This window comes from Arachis hypogaea, chromosome 19 (assembly GCF_003086295.3).
Source record: "Arachis hypogaea cultivar Tifrunner chromosome 19, arahy.Tifrunner.gnm2.J5K5, whole genome shotgun sequence".
In the NCBI taxonomy this organism is placed as follows: domain Eukaryota; kingdom Viridiplantae; phylum Streptophyta; class Magnoliopsida; order Fabales; family Fabaceae; genus Arachis; species Arachis hypogaea.
Window position 1 is genome coordinate 35,731,622 of NC_092054.1, and position 20,949 is coordinate 35,752,570.

General features: G+C 38.8%; 1 non-coding gene across 1 annotated transcript; it reads right to left on the reverse strand.

Annotated features, from left to right (window-relative positions):
• Positions 1 to 5,897: 5,897 nt before the first annotated feature.
• Positions 5,898 to 6,001, reverse strand: LOC112781586 (small nucleolar RNA R71). The gene has a single exon (XR_003192355.1). It is a non-coding gene; the product is annotated as a small nucleolar RNA R71 (small nucleolar RNA).
• Between the last annotated feature and the right edge of the window lie 14,948 nt (positions 6,002 to 20,949).

Here is a 20,949-nt window from a genome sequence, read left to right on the forward strand (position 1 = left end):
GACGTTTCGGCATGTGCTTGAAGGAGATAAAGATGGTGATGGGCCAAACGAAGATGCAAAAAAGTTTTATAACTTGCTTGAAGAAGGAAAACAAGAGTTATATCCTGGCTGTAAAAAATTTTTTGACATTATCATTCGTTATCCGATTGTATTTGTTGAAGACTCTTAATGGTTGGAGCAACACATCCTTTACTGCTCTTCTTGAGTTACTGAAAGAAGCGATTCCTCATTTGAATATTCCTGATTCTTTCAATAAAATCAAGGCCATGGTAAAAGATTTAGGACTTGGTTATAATAAAATTCATGCTTGTCCCAACGATTATGTTCTGTTCTGGGATACATATGAAGATGAAGAATTTTGTCCTATTTGTGGAGCTTCCAGGTACATAGAAAATGTTGAGGTAGATATAGAACTTGATAAGTTGAAGAAAAAACCTGTGCCTACAAAGGTCTTGAGGCATTTTCCATTGATTCCAAGGCTTAAGAAGCTGTTCCTGTGTTCAAAAACAGCTGAATCATTAAGGTGGCACGATAAACATCGTTCAAAGGATGGAAAGTTAAGACACCCAGCTGATGGCCAATCATGGAAAGACTTTGACAGGCTTCATCCCGATTTTGCTGAAGAATCTCGTAACATAAGATTAGAGCTAGCAAGCGATGGATTTAATCCATTTAGAACCATGAGCATCTCCCATTTTGATTGAGCAATGATGCTGATGGCCTTATTCTGAGCTATTTTATAAGTGCTGATTTGGTTTTAGTGAGTTTATATGGGTTGATTTTGCTGTTTAGTGCTGCTTTATCCTTGTTAATGGCTGATTTCATGCCTTGTTTTGATTGAGCAATGATGCTGATGGCCTTATTCTGAGCTATTTTATAAGTGCTGATTTGGTTTTAGTGAGTTTATATGGGTTGATTTTGCTGTTTAGTGCTGCTTTATCCTTGTTAATGGCTGATTTCATGCCTTGTTTTGATTGAGCAATGATGCTGATGGCCTTATTCTGAGCTATTTTATAAGTGCTGATTTGGTTTTAGTGAGTTTATATGGGTTGATTTTGCTGTTTAGTACTGCTTTATCCTTGTTAATGGCTGATTTCATGCCTTGTTTTGATAGAGCAATGATGCTGATGGCCTTATTCTGAGCTGTTTTATTAGTGCTGATTTGGTTTTAGTGAGTTTATATGGGTTGATTTTGCTGTTTAGTGCTGCTTTATCCTCGTTAATGGCTGATTTCATGCCTTGTTTTGATTGAGCAATGATGAAGATGGCCTTATTCTGAGCTGTTTTATAAGTGCTGATTTGGTTTTAGTGAGTTTATATGGGTTGATTTTGCTGTTTAGTGCTGCTCTATCCTTGTTAATGGCTGATTTCATACCTTGTTTTGATTGAGCAATGATGATGATGGCCTTATTCTGAGTTATTTTATAAGTGCCAATTTGGTTTTAGTGAGTTTATATGGGTTGATTTTGCTGTTTAGTGCTGCTTTATCCTTGTTAATGGCTGATTTCATGCCTTGTTTTGATTGAGCAATGATGCTGATGGCCTTATTCTGAGCTGTTTTATAAGTGCTGATTTGGTTTTAGTGAGTTTATATGGGTTTATTTTGCTGTTTAGTGCTGCTTTATCCTTGTTAATGGCTGATTTCATGCTTTGTTTTGATTGAGCAATGATGCTGATGGCCTTATTCTAAGCTCTTTGTATAGAGACAACAGTGAAGAAAACACGAGGTCCTACACAATGCTTGAAGATTCATGCAAGACAGTTGGAAGATAGAGAAGAAATTACTCTAGATATTGAAGGAGAGGCAATTGGTCCTATTGATGAAGCTGTAAATAACTTGAGCAAATTTTTGGGCACAGTGGCAAGGAATTCAGATTTTTGTCCATTAATTTACACAAATTGAAAGGGGATTAAAGATAAAGAAGCCATTTGGGAATATGTTCAAGTGAGAATATTATTATTGTCTCTTTTAAAAACTATTTGGAAATGTACACATGTATTTTATTCTTACTAGCAAATAATATTTGTGTTTTATAGGCTAAGTTCATTATTCCAACTAAAGGAAAGAGGATAGTCCTTGCTCGTATCAATGACAACTGGAGACGGTATAAGACCACAATCAAGCAAAATCATTTTCTGCCATACAAAAGTGTTAATGAAATGCTGAAAAATCGTCCTAAAATCATACCTGAGAGTCATTTTCGCAAGTTGATTGCTTATTGGAGAACTGAGAAAGTTAAGGTAAGACATGTGCAACTTATTGTAGTCTGCTTATGCAATTATGAGTTATATACATTTATGAGTGAAATATGATAATTTTTTGATAATACTTGTCTCTTGCTATGTAGAAAATGTCTGCGCAGAATAAGAAAAATAGGACACAACAGAAATTTAGCCATCGAAATGTCCAATAAATTTTGCAAGAATACGTGCAAGATTGGTACAATTTTTTATTCTTTGTGCATTTGTATGTGTATGTGGGGTGCAAGACTACGTGCATTTTTAACTTTATATAAATGCTTGTTGAACTGGACTTATAGGCTGCTTCTAAGGAAAATAATGAACCACCTACTCAAGCAAAAATGTTTGTTGAGACTCGCCAAAGCACAAAGGGAAAATCATTGAATGAAGACACTTTGGATGTTATTGTAAGTATTGTGAGTTAATTTGATTAAACTAGGTTATGGATTTCTTGTGTCTTGGTAATGTGTCCATCATTTGTGGTTATCTTTATGCTTGCAATTGAGTTAAACAATGCTGATACTATTCTTAATTGCTATTATTTGATTTGATGTTGTCAAATGATATATGTTTTGAGTCCAAGTGTGTAGTTACTCTTTTTTGTTATTATTATTTTTCTTCACATTAATATAGGCACATCTGCAAGCTGAGAATAAAAAGTCTAAAGAATCAGCAATTAGAGCTTTTCAATCCATATTTGGGAAAGAGAAGGCAGGGAGAGTGCGATGTCATGGAAGAGTTACCACACCAACTTTGTTGAAGAAAAATGAAGAAATTACCGCCCTTAAGCAGCAACATGCAGTTGAGAAAGCATCATTAGAGGGTAAAGATGTGATGCAAAAAGAAGTAGATGAACTAAAATCGCTTGTTAAGATGATGTTGCAACAAAAAAGTTCAGGAGTGGACCTTGAGATGTTAGCTGCTCAACTAGGAAGCACTTTAGGCAATCCGAACAATGATGCACATGAGGAGGTATTATTTATTGTTAAAGTTTCTATATTGTTATCATATCTTAAATAATGGTTGATTATGTTGATGTTGATTCAATTGTTTTGTGTATCTTAATAGAAGAATGTTATGATATATATGTTTCTCCTCTCTCTCTCAAATATTTTTAGTAGACATTATTAGTATTAAAAGTGTGTAGTTTTATATTTGTTTTTTTTTTCTTTTTTTTTTTACAGGAAAACTATGTTGAAGGGGAAATCGAACTTGATTAAGGTCAAATTTTTAAGAGCAAGTGTTATAGAGTAAAAGTCATGAACTTGTGGATCGGACATGATGATATATATATTTGCTACTTAGCTATTTCAACTCTTCTTTGTTATATTTTTTGCAACATTAGATGATATAGTTCGAGGTTGTCATGATAGTATTGTGGTATTTTGAATGTGATTTCGGATGTTACAACAATCTTTGTAAGTCAAATTTGATGAAAAATGTTCAATTATTTTTCTTTAGTGATTTTATTCAAATAGTTTAGATTATTAATTGACTCTAAATAATTAAAAAAATAAAATTAATTTTATTCACGAGAAAACTACTATTGTAAATAAAGAATTATATATTACAACAAAAAACCGTTGTCAAAAGTTACAAAGGACAACGGTATTAAAATCGTTGCCAAAAAATAACACCAACGGTAACGCTTTAATACCGTTGTCTTAGATGACTATAAAATGGCAATGGTTTTAAAACCGTTGCCAAAATAACTAATGGTAACGCTTTTAAACCGTTGTCTTAGATGACTATAAAATGGCAATGATTTTAAAACCGTTGCCAAAAAACACCAATGGTAACGGTTTTAAACCGTTGTGTTAGACAACTATAAAGTGGCAACAGTACAAAAACCGTTACCAAAAAATGACACCAACGGTAATGCTTTAAAACCGTTGCTGTTGTGGATAACAAAACTACAACAGTTTAAAACCGTTGCCAATCCAGGTACGGTTTTAAACCGTTGCTTCTCGAGTAACGGTTTGAAACCGTTGTTTAAAATTTGTGTTCAAAATCGTTGCCTATACCAGTGACTTTGGCAACGGTTTTTTGGTTACCGTTGCCTTAGGTCAAAAACCATTGCCAAAGCGTTGCCTAAAGTTTAGGGAACGGTTTTTCAATATACAGCAACGGTTTTGGACCGTTGCGAAAAGCCTTGTTTGTTGTAGTGTTTGTTTTCTTACTCTTTTATTATTCCATATTCTTAATTCTTGTTTAGAGTTACAATTGGATTATTTTCATGGATTGTTAATGCAAAGATTTACTTTTACTTTTAATTAATTTTGAATTCCTATTTTATTTAAATTATCATGTCTCTTTTTTATTCCAAACTCCCAATAACGAAGATGGTATCCATGTCAATAGAGTAGACTCCCAACTTGACATGGGGGTTAATTAAGAGGAGACACTTGAGTTGGAATGCTCAAGTGATTAGTTAAATTGGAAGTTGTTGGCTAATTCTGTATTTACTAATGCTAGACCTTCCCAAGGGAGAGGACTAGGATTTTCGAATAAGAGTTAGCTCAATCACTTAACTTTCCTTTATTTAGTAAGGGTTAACTAAGTGAAAATAACAACCTCTTTATACTACACTTGAGAAAATTCCAACAAGGATAGAACTTCCAATTAATCATTCCCTCAGTCAAGGCTTTTTATTTTGGATAATATAAATTCCTTTTAATTTTCATTGCACTTATTTACAATTGTTTATTTTCTGTCACTCAACTCTCCAAATCTCTCGGAAACTCCTGATTAATAAATTAGCACCCTTTTCGGCAACTCGTTGGGAGACGACCTGGGACTCATACTCCCAGTATTTTTATTTTAAACTTTTGTGACAACCTTTCTAAATTGATGAGGTGAATTTTAGCTGGTTAAGAACTATACTCACAATGCTGTTTTTATATTAACTTCTTAATTGGCCTAATTTCTGCCACGCACCAATTTTTGGCACCGTTGCCGGGAAGTTGCAATAGCGTGCTAAATTATTAATTAGTGTACATATTTTTATTTTTATTTGCATATTTTATTTTATTTTAATACCATGAGCCATACGTTTCTCTCATTGAATGACGCGTTCGTTGCCTGATCCGAGCTTAGCCGCATTTGATCCTGAAATTGAAAGAACTATTTCACGTATTAGGCGAGCTCGGTGTCGGTTAGCCTCTGAGAGTGGTGAAGTGATTGTTATCGATTCACCAGTCTCATATGAGGGCAAATCTGAACCGCCATCTGAGAGCGAAGCAAGCTCCTTTACTACTGATTCAGTTGATTCACGTGCAGATAGAATGGCAGCACCTAGGAGGATTACTCTCTAGGAAGCTGGAGCCCCAGATTTTACACTGTAACCGTATCAAGTGCGTCATCCAAATCTGGCTGAAGATTTTGAATTGAAGACTACACTAATTAACTTGATGCCCAAGTTTCATGGCTTACCTGCTCAGGAGCCTATCAAGCACCTAAGGGATTTCCAGATAGCCTGTTCTACTATTAGGCGTCATGGTGCAAATGAAACTTCTATTCTGTTAACCGCCTTCCCATTTTCTCTTGAGGGAAAGGCAAGGGAGTGGTACTACTCCCAACCTGAAGCAACTGTTACCAACTGGGATACGCTCAGAAGAGAATTCTTGGAAAAATACTTTACAGCTGAAGTTACAGATAGATTGAGGAAAGAGATCTCCTGCATTGTTCAGGGTGAATCAGAGACTCTCTATGAGTACTGGGAGCGCTTTAAGAACCTTCTAGACGCATGCCCCCATCACATGATTGATAGGCTAGTGTTGATCAGCTACTTCACTCAAGGCATGAAGCCTCGGGATAAAACTACATTAGATGGTGCCAGTAATGGTTCTCTGAAAAAGTACAAGACCGCAGATGAAGCATGGCAACTGATCAGCGACTTAGCTGAGTTCACTAGGAATCACAGGCACAGGAGCAGCCACTCAAAGGGTGTTGCAGAGGTTTTCTCTAGCAGTGAGACTACTGCTCTTACATAGAGTATGTGTGAAATGACCAACCTACTGAAGCAGATGCAGACAGCAGCCTCCCCCACCACAACAAAGCCAACAGTTAGTTTCCCAAAGAGTATGCAAAATCTGTGCTGATTATAGTCATTATACTGATGAGTGCCCGTAGCTCCAACAAGAAGACAACACTATGGCAGCCACTCATAACTTCTATGACCGCCCGAATCAAGGATACAATCAACAAGGCGGCAGCTACAACCAAGATGGGAACTATAACCAAGGGTGGCAGGACAACTCCAACAAGGGTTAGAGAGATAATTCCAACCATGGCTAGAGGGACAACTATAATAGAGGAGGCAGAGACAACAATAAAAATCAAAGGTGGAATAACAACAACAGACAGCAGAATCAGAACCAGCCTTACAGAGCACCTCACCTAAGACAGTCACAAGGACCCCAACACAACCAACAATAGGTCCCTCAGATCACTTATCCTCCTTCCTCATCAAATGACGAGATGCTTCGTTCTCTTGCACAAGGACAACAAGACATGTAGACTACACTGAACTCTACTTTAAATGGTCTGAATGACACTTTACAAGCTCTCGTCTCCCAGATAGATTCATTACATGCTTCCACCAACCAACCTTCAAGCTCCAGTGGAATTCCTTCTCAACCCTTACCTAACCCCAAGGGTGGCATCAATGCCATTACTTTGAGGTTCGAAACCACACTGCAAGAGAGGAACCAAGAGGAGCCAAGCCCACAAGAACATGCCCCAGTAGAGGACTTGGTTGAAGTGGAAGATGCTGAAGAGAAAGAGGAAGTACAAGACAAGGGTGAAGAAGAAGTAGCTCAGCCAAGGAATGGAGTACCAAAGGATGCAGAGGCTGCAAGTGGCGCCATTCCTATTCCATTTCCACACCTTGCACGGAAGTCCAGAAAGCAGATGGAACTTGATCCCAAAATGGTAGAAATTTTCAAAAAGGTTGAGGTAACTGTTCTCCTTTTTGATGTTATTTAGTAGGTACCTAAATATGCAAAGTTTCTGAAAGATTTATGCATACATAAAGATAAAATTAATGAATTAGAAACTATTCCTTTAGGTAGTTCTATATCTGCTTTAATGAGAGGTATACCTGAAAAATGTAGTGATCCAGGTCTATGCATGGTTAATTGTACCATTGGGGGTGTAATATTTTCTGACTGCATGTGTGATTTAGGAGCGTGTATTAGTATAATGCCATTGTCTATATATGATGCTTTGAGTCTCCCTCCCTTAAAAAGGTCGGCATCTTGTTTTGTGTTAGCAGATAAAAGTATTATTACAGTAGTTGGAATTGCTGAAGATGTATTAGTGAGCATTAAGGGGCTCACATTTTCCATTGACTTCTATATCTTGGAAATGCCCCCTAATGATTCAGGAAGACCATCATCAATCCTTCTTGGAAGACCATTCCTGAAGACTTCGAAGTTCAAGCTGGATGCATTCTTAGGAACTTACTCCTTTGAGATAGATGGTAGAGTAGTGAGTTTTAGTTTAAATGAAGCTATGAAGCACCCTCTGGAAGATCATTCTATCTTCCAGTGTGACATCATTGATGAAACTGTAGCTGAAGTTCACCAAGAAGAAGTAGAAGAAAAGCACATGGAGCAAGGTCCAAGTTTGGGGACACCCTCTGAACATAATGAGGACACTTTGCCATTATCACTAGCTCCAGATGATCCAGAGCCTAGCCATGAGTAGAAATTAGAATTGAAGCTCCTTCCTCCCTACCTCAAGTATGCTTACCTTGAGGATAATCAGATGTTCCCAGTTATCATTGCAAGGGAACTCACTTCCCAACAGGAAGAGCAGCTGCTTAGTGTGCTGAGAAAACATAAGAAAGCAATTGGGTGGAGCTTGGCGGATATAGTAGGCATCAGCCCTCAGGTTTGTGAGCATAGGATATTCTTAGAAGAGGGATCAAAGCCTATCCGTCAACCCCAAAGAAGATTGAATCCCACCATCTTAGAAGTTGTCAAGAAAGAAGTGACCAGGCTACTTGAAGCAGATATCATTTACCCCATCTCAGACAGTGAATGGGTCAGTTCAGTGCAAGTGGTGCCCAAGAAGTCTGGAGTCACAACAGTGAAGAATGAGCATGGAGAACTCCTGACAACTAGGGTGCAGAATTCATGGAGAGTTTGCATTGATTATAGGTGTCTCAACCAAGCTACTCGCAAGGATCATTACCCCTTGCCATTTATTGATCAGATGCTCGATCGCCTATCAGGTAAATCCCATTACTGCTTTTTAGATAGTTATACAGGCTATTTTCAAATTCATATAGCTCCTGAAGATCAGGAGAAGACTACTTTTACATGTCCCTTTGGAACATCTTCATATAAAAGGATGCCTTTTGGCTTATGTAATGCACCGACTACTTTCCAAAGATGCATGATGAGTATCTTTTCAGATCTTATTGAGAACTGTATGGAAGTTTTCATGGATGATTTTAGCGTATATGGTGATTCATTTAACCTTTTCTTGGATAGTTTAGCTAGAGTATTAGACAGGTGTGTTAGTTCAAACCTTGTATTGAATTTTGAAAAATGTCACTTTATGGTAAAACAAGGGATTGTTCTAGGACATGTTGTCTCCAATACTGGTATTTCTGTAGATCCAGCAAAGGTAGATGTCATTTCTAGTTTACCTTACCCCTCCCCCGTGAGGGAAGTCTGCTCGTTCCTTGGCCATGCAGGTTTCTATAGGAGATTCATTAAGGACTTCAGTAAGGTAGCATTGCCTTTATCCAAACTGCTGCAGAAAGATATTGAGTTCGAGTTCAGTGAGGATTGCATGCAAGCATTTGATAAGCTGAAATTCGCCCTGACTCAAGCTCCGATTGTGAGAGGACCATACTGGAGCTAGCCATTTGAGATTATGTGTGATGCATCCAACTATTCAGTAGGAGTGGCGTTGGCTCAGCACGAAGGTAAGGATCCTTTCGTAATTGCTTATGCATCTAAGACCTTAGATGCTGCTCAGTCTAATTACACTACTACTGAAAAAGAGCTTCTTGCTATTATTTTTGCTCTGGATAAATTCTGAGCCTATTTACTTGGTACTAAGGTAGTAGTGTACTCAGACTATGCAGCTCTAAAGTATTTATTAGCTAAAAAGGAGTCCAAACCAAGGCTAATACGCTGGATACTGCTACTGCAAGAATTTGATTTAGAAATTAAGGATAGGAGTGGTAACCAGAATTTAGTGGCAGACCACTTGAGTCGCCTTGAGCACATTAAGGATGACTCCACTCCTATCAATGATGCTTTTCCATTTGATAGCTTGCATGCAGTATCTGAAGTAGTTCCTTGGTATGCATCTATAGCTAATTATCTAGTTAGCCATACTTTCCCTCCTAATTTTACTAAACATCAAAGGAACAAGCTAAAAAGCGAGTCTAAATATTATATATGGGATGACCCATACTTATTGAGGTGTGGTGCTGACCAGGTAATTAGAAGGTGTGTGCCCCAATCAGAATTCCAGTCCATTTTAGAGGCCTGCCACTCTTCTGAGAGTGGAGGACATTTTGGCCCTGAAAGAACAGCTAGAAAAATTTTAGACTGTGGATTCTGGTGGCCTACTCTTTTTAAAGATGCTGCTGTTTTTTGTAAATCTTGTTCCCCATGCCAAAGCTTTGGTAATATATTCAAGAGAGATGAGATGCCTCAACATATTATGCTTTTCTGTGAAATTTTTGATGTTTGGGTGATGAGTGGATAATTTATACGCTTTTTGGCATTGTTTTTATATAGTTTTTAGTATGATTTAGTTAGTTTTTAATATATTTTTATTAGTTTTTAAATAAAAATCACATTTCTAGACTTTACTATGAGTTTCTATATTTTTCTATGATTTCAGGTATTTTCTGGCTGAAATTGAGGGACTTGAGCAAAAATCTGATTCAGAGGCTGAAGAAGAACTGCAGATGTTGTTGGATTCTGACCTCCCTGTACTCAAAGTGGATTTTCTGGAGCTACAGAAGTTCAAATGGCGCGCTCTCAATTGCGTTAGAAAGTAGACATCCAGGGCTTTCCAGCAATATATAATAGTCCATACTTTTCCCGAGTTTAGACAACGCAAGTTGGCGTTCAACGCCAGCTTTCTGCCCTATTCTGGCGTTAAACGCCAGAAACAAGTTGCAAAGCAGAGTTAAACGCCAAAAACAAGTTACAAACTAGCGTTCAACTCCAAGGAAGACTTCTACACGTGAAAGCTTCAATGCTCAACCCAAGCACACACCAAGTGGGCCTCGGAAGTGGATTTCTGCATCATTTACTCATTTCTTTAAACCCTAGTAACTAGTTTAGTATAAATAGGACTTTTTACTATTGTATCTGAGAATCTTTGATCAGTTTTATGCTATCTTAGACCTTTATGGAGGCTGGCCATTCGGCCATGCCTGGACCATTATCACTTATGTATTTTCAACGGTAGAGTTTCTACACACCATAGATTAAGGTGTGGAGCTCTATTGTTCCTCATGAATTAATGCAAAGTACTACTGTTTTTCTATTCAATTCAAGCCTATTTCTTCTCTAAGATATTCATTCGCACACAAGAACATGATGAATGTGATGATTATGTGATGCTCATCATCATTCTCACTTATGAACGTGTGCCTGACAAACACTTCCGTTCTACATGTAAACAAGCTTGAATGTGTATTTCTTAGCCTTCTGATTTACGATCAGAGTCTTCGTGGTATAGGCTAGCATTATCGGTGGCCATTCTTGAGATCCGAAAAGTCTAAACCTTGTCTATGGTATTCCGAGTAGGATCTGGGAAGGGATGGCTGTGACGAGCTTCAAACTCGTGAGTGCTGGGCGTAGTGACAGACGCAAAAGGATTACTGAATCCTATTCCAGCATGATCGAGAACCGACAGATGATTAGCCGTGCGGTGACAGCGCATTTTGGACCATTTTCACTGAGAGGACGGGATGTAGCCATTGACAACGGTGATGCCCAACATACAGCTTGCCATGGAAAGGAGTATGAAGGATTGGATGAAGGCAGTAGGAAAGCGGAGATTCAGAAGGAGCTAAGCATCTCTATACGCTTATCTGAAATTCTCACCAATGAATTACATAAGTATCTCTATCTTTATTTTACGTTTTATTTATCTTTTAATTATTAAAACTCTATAACCATTTGAATCCGCCTGACTGAGATTTACAAGGTGACCATAGATTGCTTCAAGCCGACAATCTCCGTGGGATCGACCCTTACTCACATAAGGTTTATTACTTGGACGACCCAGTGCACTTGCTGGTTAGTTGTGCGAAGTTGTGACAAAGAATTAAGATTATGAACGTGCGTATTAAGTTTTTAGCGCCGTTACCAAGGAATGAACGATCGTGATTTCGTGCACCATTGGGGCATTGACTTCATGGGTCCATTTCCAAACTCTAGTGGTTACCTTTATATACTGTTAGCTGTAGATTATGTTTCTAAATGAGTGGAAGTGATTCCTACCCAGACTAATGATGCTAACACTGTAGTTTCCTTTGTTAGAAATCATATTATCTGTCGCTTTGGATCACCACGAGCAATCGTGAGTGATCAAGGCCCTCTGAAAAACCCATATTTTATGATATATTTTGTGCTTAATCTGAGTGATTTATTCAATCCTTCACCCACTTATTCATATTAATTGCATGGTTTTACTTTCTCTTCCTTATTATGTGATGTATGTGAAAAACATGTTTCTTATGCTTAAAAATAATTATTTTGATTACCTTTTATTTCCATTCGATGTCGTGATTCGTGTGTTGAGTAGTTTCAGATCTTCTAAGGCAGGAATGACTTAAAGGATGGAAAGGAAACATACAAAAATGGAAGGAAAGCATAAAATAGAGTTTTTGAAGAAACTGGCAGCCACGCGATCGCATGGGCGACGCGGCCGCATGCCAGCGCGAAAAGGCATTGACGCGGCCGCATGACTGACGCGACCGCGTGACAAGGAAAACTCCGAATGACGCGACCGCGTGACCCACGTGGACGCGTGACAGAGGCCACGCACCAGAAATTGCAGAAAATGCTCATAGCGAATTCTGAAGCCCTTTTTGGCCCAAATCCAAGTCCAGAAGGCATAGACCAGAGGTTATGAAGTGGGGGAATGCATCCATTCAAGGAGAGTCTCCAATTAGTTAGTTTTCCATGATTTAGATTTAGTTTTGAGAGGGAGATTCTCTCCTCTCTCTTTAGGATTAGGATTTAGAATTAGAATTTTATTCGCTTTCAGGATTATCTCTTTATCAGGTTCAATATTCCCTTTTATTTACTTTTGTAATTTAATTTATGAATTCTTCCATATTACAGATTACTCTTTTGAATTAATGTTATTTGAGGTATTTCAGTTTATTATTGCTTTCTTTTATTTACATTATTGTTATTACCATCTGAAGACATTTTTATTCCAATAGATTTACTTTTCTCCTTTTGGTCTTGGTTAAGAAATCAGTAACTCAAGAGTTATCAAACTCAAACATGATTGATAATTGTTATCTTTGTTAATTAAATTGAACTTCAATAATCCCAATCTTTTCTTAGGAAATAAATAGGATCCGAAGATCAAACCAATTAATCCCTTGACCTTCCTTTGCCTTAGTAAAGGTTAACAAAGTGGAATTAAGATTCAATTTTCATCATCATTGATAAGGATAGCTAGGATAGGACCTCTAATTTCTCATACCTTGCCAAAAGTTTATTTACAGTCATCTATTTATTTCACTTGCCATTTAAATTACTTGTTCTTCATTTACTTTAATTGCTAATTAAACCATTCGCTCCTCATTCTCAAAACCTCAATTTACAACCTCCATAGCCAATAATAAGTACATACTTCCCTGCAGTTCCTTGAGAAGACGACCCGAGGTTTGAATACTTCGGTTATCAATTTATTTAGGGGTTTGTTACTTGTGACAACCAAAACGTTTGTATGAAAGGACTTTTGTTGGTTTAGAAACTATACTTGCAACGAGAATTTATTTGCAAATTTCTAGACCACGCAAAATTTCTCTCATCAAAATGGCGCCGTTGCCGGGGAATTGCAATCGTGTGCCTTATTATTGGTTATTGTAAATATTTTTCTTTTACGTGTTTATTTGTTTTTATTTTCTTCTTTTATATTCATTAGCTACTATGAATTCTCACCCCTCTCGCTTTGAGTTTGGTTCTAATATTTTTGAAAGGAATGAAAGTTATAACAGGAACATGTATCAAGGTCAGAGCAATCAAAGATGGATGGAGCCAAGAGGATCTGATCAACCCTTTTGGCAGCAACACCTTCCAAGATATCATGGACAAAGACCATTCTACAATGCATACCAAGGCAATGGATATGGTGGACAACCTCGTAGTTACCAACAAGCCCCACCCTATGCTTATAGGCCATCCTCTCAACACAACCTTGAACCACCACACTCACAAGCTCCTTTTCACCATTCGCCACCATATAATCCTCATTTACCCCGATTCCAATCCAATTACTCCCAAACACCACCACTTCCCAATGTACCACGTCCAAATCCATCACTCCGAGAATCAGAAGTTCGCCTCAAGGGAACAGTAGATCAACTTCAAACAACCCTTCATCAACTGGAGCAAGCAATAAGTCAATTATCTTCTAGACGTTCGAACATTCAAAGGCCTCCCAGAGCCCCATGTGGGCAATCTAATGAAAAGCGAAGCATGAAGGAGATATTAGAAACTCCAGTGGACAAGACAGAGCATGACTTCGTACTAGAACAAGCAGAGGAAGCTGTCATTATACAAGAAGAAGAGTTGGTTGAAGACTTAGGAGACGCTGAACTTCCATGGGAACCCAGAGTTGTGGAGAATTCTGTCAAGGCCGTTACAATTGATGCTAAAGAGGATAGTGTACAACCCCCAAAGCAAGTCTCTTATGAAGAACTAGATGGAATGACCCAAGAAGCAAATTCTCTTGATGATGATAGTCACAAGTCCAGTTCTTCTAGTAATGAACTTGCATTCGCGAGTGAATTCTCTGAGATCGAAGAATCTTCCCCAAGCGAGTACGAAGATGATACAGAGGTGGATTTTTTCCAACCTCCCGTTTATGACTTGAGTGATGAGGAAGACATAGAAGGCTTTGATCAGGACATGGATACATTTGAAGAATCTTGCAAAGAAGTGAAGAATTTCACAGAAGAGCACAAGGGAGTAAAACTCACAGAACCACTGGAACCACCTATCCCAAGGCCATTACCACCCAATACAAGCTTCAAGTGGGTACAATCCTTAACCTTTAGCTTTATTTTTCCACTTGAATATGGTTTGCTTGAAACAGATGGCCAGCTTAGAGCTCTCTGCGGCTTTAAGAGTAAAAGGGAAATGGCTCGTACTCAGAGCTGGTGCATAAGGTTCAATAAGGTTCCACGTTTCGACTCGAAGTGTGCGGATTGGCATCATGATCTATCAAATGGATCTCGGAAAACGTTTGGTTATTCTGGTGAGAATCTAATTTCTAAACCGCCCGGATGGAAAAATATAGATCAAGACGAAGGCGGATTTAAAAGCCAAGTTTGGGATCTTGGAATCTATTCTAAAACTCGTCACCCCGGGAGCCTGAGAATCTATTTGAAGCTGCTCAGAAGCTTTACATGCCTAGTTTGGAACCCCGGAGGCTATTGGCATTCCAAGCATTGGTGGAGATTTCTGGATGAATTTAAGCACAAGCCACCATAACAGAAAGCTCATCCAATGTCCAACTTAAGGACTTTAACTAAAAGTGCTAGGTGGGAGACAACCCACCATGGTATGATCGTTCTTTTTTTTCAATTTTAATTTTATTCCGTTTTGTTTATTTTTGAGTTTTATTTTATTTTACTTCATTGAACCTGGAATCATGCATAACATTGATATTAGCATTGAATTCTGCATTTTGCACAAAAAAAAAGAAAAAAAAAGAGGGTGTGCGACGCGACCGCATCATTCATGCGATCGCGTCAAGTTGCGAAAAATACTTCCCACGCGACCGCGTCATTCACGCGGCCGCGTGATCTGGAGATCGGCGTAAAGATCCAACGTCCGGAAAGTTAGGCTGGAATCGTGCGGCCATTGTGCATTTCGCACAAACGACCCACGCAATCGCGTCCCTGACGCGATCGCGTCACTTGCACAACATCAATCCCACGCGACAGCGTGAGCGACGCGATCGCGTCGCATGGATTGCACAACACCCCAAAAGGAGACAGAGAGTTGCGCTGAAACGACGCTGGATTCATGCGTTTAGAACAATTTCTAGCGACGCGATGCATGCCCCAGGCGATCGCGTCATTCACTCTTTTAGCTATCCCATGCGATCGCGCCACTCACGCGATCGCGTCAACTCCCATTTCACTCCAGCCACGCGACCGCGTGCCCCACGCGATCGCGTGGATTCAAATTTATAACCCCCCCAGTCACGCGAACCCTACTATTCGCGCCCCCCCAAACCCCTCTCCTCCCTCTCTTCTTCTCCGATCACACCACCACCACCCAGCCACCATCACCGAACGACCGCCACCCCGCCGACCACCCAGACCCCGCCGCCACCCACCCCCCTTCCTCCTTCCCCTTCTTTTTTCTTCTTGCTTCTCCTTCCTCCCTCCACCGCCACTGCCCCCCTCCGCGATCATCACCCCACCGCGCCGCCGTCACCGCCACCCAAGCCCCCCTTCCCTTCCTTCCCTCTCTCTCTCCCTATCCCCATTGACCTTCTCGAAACCCGTGCCTCCAAACAGCAACCACCGCCGCCTCCGCCACCATCCCCCAGCCACCTCTCTGCCCCACTCTCCTTAATTCGCCTACCAGGTTCCGACGAACGCCACCCTTCTATCCATTCGTAGTTAATTCATATTTTTCTGTTTATGTTCATATTTAGGCTAGTTAGTTATGCATGTTGTAGTGGATTTTAGGTTGTTAGGTAGCCTAGGATGTGGTTAGTGGATTTAGGCCTGTTTAATTGCGCTGTTCGTGTTTCTTGTTTTATAATTTTCACAATTCTGCTGTTGCTATATGTTAATAATGTTCATATGCTGTTCTTCAAGTTCATTCTTGTTCATATTCTTTAATTGCAATCTGTTTTCATTCATATGAACTATTTTGATTGCTGTTTATTTTCCGGGACAATCCAATTTCAGCCGGAATGCTGCCCAAATTTTTATAAACTGTTTTTTCATTCATGTTATGGTTTTGGCTATTTAAACTATGCTTTTACCAAACCAATTCACGAATGCCAGGGCAAGCTTTCTTATTCTTTTTGATTTCCTGGTTCTTAATATGCATTTTTGATGTTTAGATTCCAATTTTTGCTATTTCTATATCTATCTGAATCATCATCAACTTAATTTCCTTGTTTGGATATGAGTTACCTATAGCTTTTATTTGTGAATGCCTGTTACTTGGAATATGATCATTATGCCACTTACTTTACCCACTTTTTACTAACTCACTAATTTTAACTTCCTAAACTATTTTTCGTTTCTAACCAACCCTAACCTTTCACAACATTTCTTCTAGTTTTTCATTTTCTTTTAACATTCTAACCAAGGCATGATGATACTTTTTCTAATTAACTTGAACTGAAGTACATTTTGGATTGTGACATTTTTCTTCTCAGTATTCTAACTCTTGTACAATCCTTAATGCTAATTTGCTTAACTCAATCTCCTCTTCTATTGCTACTTTGCCACTTTGTGTTTCTTTTGAGTATTTGCCTATTTGTTTTCCTATTTTTTTATATCCTGGTTTTCTGTCTTTCAGGATGTCTGTGACGTTAGGATTTTTGCCAGTAAAGAATTTCATAAAAACAGTCGCGTTGTAGATATAGTTTCTAAACCAACAAAAATCCCTTCGTACAAACGTTTTGGTTGTCACAAGTAACAAACCCCTTTAAAATTGATAACCGAGTATTAAACCTCGGGTTGTCTTCTCAAGAAATTGCAGGGAGGTGTGTTCTTATTATTGGTTATGAAGATTGTAAATTGGGGTTTTGAAGATGAGGAACAAGAAGTTTAAATGGCAAGTAAAATAAATAAATAACTGTAAAATAAACTCTTGGCAAAGTATAAGAAATTGGAAGTCCAGTCTTAATTATCCTTATCAATGATGATGAAAATTGAATCTTAATTCCACTTTGTTAACCCTTACTAAAGCAAAGGAAAGTCAAAGGACAAATTGGTTTGATCTTCGAATCCTATTTATTTCTTAAGAAAAGATTGGGATTATTGAAGTTCAATTCAATTGGCAAGATAACAATTATCAATTATGCTGTTGAATTGGATAACTCCTGAGTTACTGATTTCTTAACCAAAACCAAAAGGGGAAAAGTAAATTTACTGGAATAAAAATGCCTTCAGATGGGAAGCAACAGTAACATAAATTAAAGAGAGCAATCATAAGTATGAAATACCTCAAAAAATATATTAAAATAGAAAATCAATCATAAAGAGTCACAATCAAAAGTGAGAAAAGAAATAAAAGAACATTGAACCTGGGATTGAGAGTCACTCCTAAAACTAAGAGAAGTCCTAAATCCTAATCCTAAGAGAGAGGAGAGAACCTCTCCCTCTAAAAACTATATCTACTCCTAAAATTGTGAATATGAAAGCCTTTTTCATGAATGGATGCATTCTCCCACTTTATAGCCTCTAATCTGTGTTTTCTGGGCCGCAAACTAGGTCAGAAACAGCCCAGAATTCGCTGGTTGTGAATTCAAACACGTTGATTTTCGTCACTGCAACGCGGCCGCATGGAGCACGCGGTCGCGTCATCTAGTGTCAAGGAAACTATAGCATATTATATATCAAATCGAAGCCCCGGATGTTAGCTTTCCAACACAACTAGAACCGCATCATTTGGACCTCTATAACTAAAGTTATAGCCATTTGAGTGCGAAGAGGTCAGGCTGGATAGCTTAGCAATTCCTTCAACTTCTTGTATTCCTTCCACTTTTGCATGCTTTCTTTCCATCCTCTGAGACATTCTTGCCCTGTAATCTCTGAAAGCACTTAACACACATATCAAGGCACCTAATGGTAATAAGAGAGGATTAATATTATCAAAGATAAGTCCAAAGAAACATGTTTTCAATTAAAGCACATAATTAGGAAGGCAAATGTAAAACCATGCAAATAGTATGAATAAGTGGGTAAAGAGTAGATAAAAACCACTCAATTGAGCACAAGATAAACCATAAAATAGTGGTTTATCAACCTCCCCACACTTAAACATTAGCATGTCCTCATGCTAAGCTCGAGAGAACTATAAAAGTGAAGAGGAATGGTAAAATGTATGAAATGCAACCTACGTATATGAATGCAAAATGTTTCTACCTACTTGGTTAAAAGTAAATAAGTTCTTCAAGACAAACATAAATCAAATTCCACTAATTCAAATTATACAATAAAAAGTAAGTAAACTTGTAAGAAGACAGCTCATGAAAGCAGGGAACATAGAATCAAGCATTGAACCCTCACTGGTAGTGTATATCACTCTAATCTCTCAAGTGTATAGGGTTATTCACTCTACTCTTCTCTAGTCATGCTTTCTAAATCTTGTTCTTCATCTAACCAATCAACATTATTTAATGTACCAATGCAAACATCATGAGGTCTTTTCAAGGTTGTAATGGGGCTAAGGTAAAGGTAAGGATATATGTATGGCCAAGTGAGAAAACAATAGAAGCCATGGCATGCCAGTGGTACAAAATGTACAACAATGGAAGAGAGTGGGGAAGGATAGATAATATAAATTCATGTCAATGCAAAAGTAATACAGATATAAAAGATTGGCATTGATTTAAATAATATTACTCAATCAGAATTAAACAAGTCATTAAGCACCAAGAAAATACCAGAAAAGATGTAACAGTTGAATAAGAACATTTGAACACCAATGGTAAAATAATAAATTTAGAAAAATAAAAATATGCAATGAATGAAAGTATGCAAATAAATAAAATAAAATAAAAGATAAGAAGAATGAGAAGGGAAAGAAATAAAGTAAGAAAGAAAGAAGAAAGAAGAAAAGATAGAAGAAATTAGGATTAGAGAAGAAAAGATAAGAAAATTGGCACTAATCTGGATAGGTTGTGTGACACTGGCGACGCGGTCGCGTGGGCGACGCGGTCATGTGGTGCGCAATAAGGTCAGGCGACGCGAACGCGTGGGGCACGCGATCGCGTGACTTGATTTGTGCTAGTGGCGCGAGTGCAGCTTCGCGGTCGCACAACTCTTTGTTCGAAACTTGGTATTGCCAAAATCCAGGGTGACGCGGTCGCGTGGTCGACGCGATCGCGCGGGTGGCCTTATTTCCAATATGACGCGGACGTGTGGGTGACGCGTTCGCGTGGCAGGGCTTGTGCTGCTAGCACGGGTCCAGCCCAATTCCAACTCAACTTTCGGCCATACACCCTTGTTACGTCGATTTACAGGGCCACGAGGTCGCGTGGGTGACGCGGACGCGTGGGGAAGCTATTTTGCAAATGACGCAGCCGCATCAGCGACGCGGTCGCGTGGATCAACTTGTGCCATTAGCGCGCCTCCAGCCACGCTTTCGCGTGACTCTCTGTTCAACCTCATTTTCTTCCAAACGCACATACGACGCGGACACGTCGGCGACGCTATCGCGTCGCGTGCGAAAATCTTTTTTTTTTAATAATGCAGTATGCAGAATGCAATGCTAATATAAATGTTATGAAAAATTCTAGGTTCAATACAATAAAATAAAATAAAACTTAAAAACAAATAAAACTAAATGAAAAAGGAACGATCATACCATGGTGGGTTGTCTCCCACCTAGCACTTTCAGTTAAAGTCCTTAAGTTGGACATTTGGTGAGCTCCCTGTTATGGTGGTTTGTGCTTGAACTCATCCAGGAATCTCCACCAATGTTTGTATCTCCAGTAACTTCCGGGGTCCCAAACTAGGCATGTAAAGCCCTTAAGAAGCTTCAAACAGATTCTTAGGTTCCCGGGGTGACAAGTGTCAGAGCAGATTCCAGGATCCCAAATCTTGCTTTTACATCCATTTTTGTCGGGATCTGTATTTTTCCAGCTGGGTGATAAGTAATTTGAATTCTCACTGCAGCTACCAAACATCTTCCTAGACCTATTCGGTTGAGCTTTACACCAACCTTTGCGTTTAAAATTAAAGCTTCCAACCATGATGAACCTTGCAGGACAATTCTTACCACTGGCCATCTTCCTCTTACTCTTAATGTTACAAAGAGCTCTAAGTTGACCATCCGTCTCCAGTAGCCCATATTCAAGTGGAATTAGAAAGCTAAGGGATATGAATTTTACCCACTTGAATGTTGTGAAGGATGATGGCAACTTAGGGGGAGGTATTTTTAATGAAATTGCAAGCTCCACTCCCTTGTGCTCTTCTCTGATAATTACCACCTCTTTGCAAGCTTCTTCAATTTCAACCTCTTCCTCTTGGTAGCTTTCTTCCAATTCAATCTCCTCTGCATTACTTTCCAAGGGGATGGGAGGTTGTGTATCTTCTTCTTGAATCTCCATCTCTTGATCAACCTCTTCCAAGTCTTCAACTGTGATATGCCTTGGAGGTTGTACACCCTCCTCAGCATCAATTTCAATCGTCTTGGAAGGAGGTTCTATGACTGGACTTTCCCATGGAGGTTCTGCATCTCCTAAGTCTTCAACCACTTCTTCTTCTGCAATAATTGC